Genomic DNA, 4,600 nt, shown 5'->3' on the forward strand with positions numbered 1-4,600 from the left:
GGTGGCTCGGCCCCCGCCCCGCCCGGCCCCGCCGTCTGCCTCAGTTTCCCCCCGGCGTGACCGGGAGCCCCCGGCCCGGACCTCCCCGGGACCGCTCCCCACCGCTGGAAGGAGCAGACGGGGCCTGTCCCGGTGAGACCCCCAGCAGGTGCGTGGCAGCGGTGACATCTCACCACCAGGGCTTCACGCAGTCCCTGCATGTCACCGGGCTCTAAATTCAGAGGTAATGAGCATTAGATGAGCTGTTCGAATTAGCTGTGCCTTTGGCTTAATGAAGCCGTCAGCGCTCTGATTTATGGTAATCTGCTGCAGGGATCGGCTCAGCCCAGCGCCGCGTGGCACCTTGTGGGCATCAGTTGGGCCTCGCTGAGCCCTGTGTGGCTCCCAGCTGCTGCCATGGACGTGTCTGGCCCCGCTGTGTGTTGGGCAACATCCCTCAGGCTCTGCCTGGCACAGGCATCCCTCCTGCCCTGCTGTGAGCGCAGCGTGGCCGGCGGGCTCCCAGGTCCTCGTGGTTACGCCAAGCACAGTCCCTGTGGGACTGAAATAGGACAATGCTACCTCCCTGCTCTGCACAAGGTCAGCGCTGCTTTCCCCTCCTCATCCTCCTGGTGTGGGACTGGACCCCCGCAGCTGCCTGCTCCCCTCAGCAATGCCTCCATTGCTCCATCGCCGGGCATGAGCCCGAGCAGGAGCAGCACCACGTGCAGCTGCAGTTCCCTCCGGCTGCCTGCTGAGACACGAAGCGGTGATCAGCAGCTCCCAGCACTGGCATTTCCCTGCCTCCGTGCAGGGAGTGGTGCAGGGATTGCTGCCCACTTCTCTCAGTGGAGGCTGAGTCAGACAGAGCCGCTGCAGGGGGAGCAGCAAGGCATGGCTGGGGGAGGTGGGGGAAGGCTTCTCCTGAGGTCTGACCAGGGACATGCATGGCCTGGTCCCAGTCCTGTTCCACCCATCCAGTTGAACTCAAACCCTCTGCCTGTAATATGGGGCTCCCTGCAGCCCCCAGAGGAAGGAGCCACCAGGGCTGGAGCCGTCCCATACCAGCAATGAGCCCCAGCTGTTCCCCCTCACCCAGAACCAGCCAGGCTCCTGCAGGAGGGCTGTGAGATGCTCTGGTATTTTTCCAGAAGCTGAAGACTGCTAATGCCATGGTTCCCTGTTTTTTCCTTCCCTCCCTTTCCAAATATAGGAACATTTGCTCTTCCCAGCATCTGCCACCTCTGGTGGGTTCCCAGGACATTGCCAGCACACAGTACTGCTCCGCTCCCTTTGTCCCCTCTCCTCTCCCACCACTGGGGAGGAATTTGGGGTCCTCCAGCCCCGCAGGCCCCAGCTCCATTTCCACGGAGCCTCCCCAGCCCCCCTAATCCCAGCACTGCACTATTCAAATCACGCGACACTCATCATGTCTTCGTGCAGCAATTAAGTCGCAGCTCTAATTAGCCTTTGTGTGTAGCATTTAGCCACACAACGTGCTCGTCTTCCTTCTCCATCCCCAGCAACACCATGGAGTCCACGGCCATCCCCGCTCTGCTCCGGCTCGGGGCTGCAGGAGCTGCACGCTGCGGTGCTGCAGAGCAGAGGGGGCTTCCGTACATCAGGAGCTGCACGTCTGGGGTGATGCACATCTGGAGTTCTGCGTCTCGGAGGATGCTGAGCGTGGGACAGCCCTCGTCGCCCGGCGATGCCGCACAGCGAAGGGCTCTGCGCGTCGCGGAGGGAAGGAGCGCGGGCCGCTGCTGCCATCTGCCGGCACCCGGTACCGGGCCCGCCCCGCGCCCAGACGCGCCCGCCGGCCCGGTACCCACGGGAGTGAGCGGGGGAACGCGGGGACCTCCGGCTCCGAGCTGCGGAGCGTCAGGTCCCCACCCGAACCCCTTCGGCGGTGCCACGGAGCACCCGGAGCTCCCGAACCGCCCCAGCACGGGGCGAGGCGCCGCGAGAGGGAGCCCGAGGCACGCCGGGCGGTGGCACTGGAGGCACTGGTGGTACTGGTGGTACTGGTGGCGGTGTTGAGCACCTCCGGCCCTTGGGGAGCTGTGGGGGGGACAGGGCGAACCCAAGCCCGGACCCACCCGGCCCTGCCATGGGGTGAGCTGCGGCCCCAGAGCTGGCGCTGGGTGCAACCCAACCGCCTGCAGCGCTGAGCCCCGGGGTGTGGAGGAACTGGGGCAGAGCGGGGTCGGTAGCCCCTGTGGCACTGGGACCCTTGGTGCTGTGCTCCTGCAGCCCCTGCCTGGAACACCGAGCGCCCGCAGCTCGTGCATTCCTGCCCTGCAGCCACTTCCCACTGCCACTGGGATCTGGAGGACTTTGTGCCCAGGTGCCCCAAAACACGTCCCGGCCCCACGTCCCAGTGCACCTGAACATGTGTCCTGCTGCCATCACACGGGTGCCCTATGGGAACTGGTACACGGCCCCGGGAGCCCCCACCTCAGCCATCCAGGCAAGGGGAGCACTACGTGCTTTGGGGCAGCACTGGGACATGGGACATGGGGACAAGGGGACGTCGGGACAAGGGGACGTGGGGATGTGGGGACATGGGGATGTGGGGAAGTGGGATGAAGCTGCTCTGTTATGAAACATCCCTGCATCCCCACGGCTCTAAGTCAAGATTTAGTGAGCGAGCAGCTCCTGATCCAGATGAGATCGGGCATCACAAAGGGCTTTGTATTCCAGGAAGCCTATTAGAGATTTAAATTATACAAATGGGCTTTTTACCAAAGATCCTCATTATCTGGGCATTTGCATTTAATCCTCGGCGATCCCTGCAGCCCCTGCCCCGCGCTCTGCTCACCTTCACCGTGTCCTCTGGGACTGAGCGGGGTGTGGGGATACAGACAAGCTGTGGGGCCAGTGTGAGCCCAGGGGAAGGGGCTGTGGGGAACTGGACAAGGCAGGAAAATCCAGCAGGAAGAAACCCTGCTGAGCAGGAAGGAGTAGGAGCAGCAGCAGAAAGGGGGGATCCCATAATATTTCTCCCCAGTGAGGGGCCAGCATCACAGCAGAGCCTGTGGTCATCTCTGCTTCCTCTCCCTCGCAGCATCCCACAGTGCCTGAGAGCTGCAGGGCAGACATGGGCAGTGCTGGGGATGGAGAAGTGGGGACAGAGGGGAGGGGTGGGGGCCATTTACCCCCAGCCCAGGGACCTTGTACACCACAGAGGGTTTGGTGGTACAGCGTGGTCCTGCCCAAGTGCCGCATTATCCCCTCCCTCCTATGATCCATTCCAGTGTGGGGGATTAGGTGGTTTTAGGGCCGGGTTTGAGTCAGAATTGGGATGCTTTCAAATCATCTTGCGTCAGTTGTGCCCTCTGTCACTCATGCAGAGGGGGATTAAAATAGATATGAAGATTATTGGAGGGGAAAAGGCACCCCCACCTGCAGGGAGCTGCCAGCAGCACCCAGCACGCAGGGCTCTCAAGCCCCCAGGGAGCCTTCATGCCCCATGGCACCATTTCCCCCCTCTTCCTCAACTTTCTGCTCACTCCAAAGCCCCATTTTCAGTCCTGCCCTTTAGCCCTTTCCTTTCACCTTTCCTACGTGTCTTGCTGTTTTCTTCACCATTTCCTTGTTACCAGCCCAGACCCATCCCAAAGCACCCTTGAGCCCAATGCCCAAGGCTATTAAAAAGGGGAGAAAAACACAGAGAGACCGATATTGCTTTTATTATCAGCAATTGCTTCTTCCTGCAAGGTCGCCACGGTCCTTGTGGCGGTAGACGTGTCCCCAGCCATGGGCTGGGCTGCGGTCCCCTCACCAATCCAGGGAAGTGGAGCCCCAGCTCCCCACCTTCCCCTACCCCCAGCACGGAGCCAGTGCTGTAGGTTTAATCACTTTATGCACGTTTATTCGTGCAATTTGGAGAAGAGTGCCTCTTCCTCCCATCTGCCCTTACCATCTGCTCCCCGCGGCATTTCGGAACAATCCCAGGCTTTGCCAATTGATGGAGTGGTGTGGGAAGGCAGGAAAACCCGCGGGGATGCCACCCTGTCTGGGCAGCAGCTGGCTCTGCGGGTGCCTTTTCCTGGTGTAGGGGTGGCTGCTGGAGGCCACTTTGCTCCATCCCCTGAGCGGTGACCCCTGGGAGGTGCCCACCTCCAGGATCCCACCCAAAACGTCCCCTTTTCACCCCAAAGCAGCTGGCTGGGCACCAGTGGCACCCAAGAGCTGGGGATGCACAATAGGAGCTCCCAGTCCCTCCATCCCTGTGGGGCTCTGGTGCTGCGGCTCCTTCCAAGGGCATGGATGGGGGCTGGCAGATGTGCTGGGAGGGGGTGGTGGAGAGAGTGGTGCCCCAAGAGAGGGCCATGCACAGGGGATGCGTGTGCTCTTGTGCAGCCCCATTCCATCCACCATGGAGCAGAATCACGCCCTATGCGACAGCTGGGTGATTTTTGCAAAAGTGCCCTTGAAAACCTCTCCAGGGCCCCATTAAAGACCCCACCTGGGGCTGCAGGCACCTGAGCCACCGATGGGCTCCCAGCTGCACCACTGATGGGCTCCCAGCACTCCCAGTACCGGTCCAGTACTGGTCCAGTACCGCCCCAGCCCTTGCAAGAGCAGCCCGAAGCTGCGGGCTCGGCAGTGCCCGGGG

This window comes from Numida meleagris, chromosome 22, assembly GCF_002078875.1.
Source record: "Numida meleagris isolate 19003 breed g44 Domestic line chromosome 22, NumMel1.0, whole genome shotgun sequence".
NCBI classification, from domain to species: Eukaryota; Metazoa; Chordata; class Aves; order Galliformes; family Numididae; genus Numida; species Numida meleagris.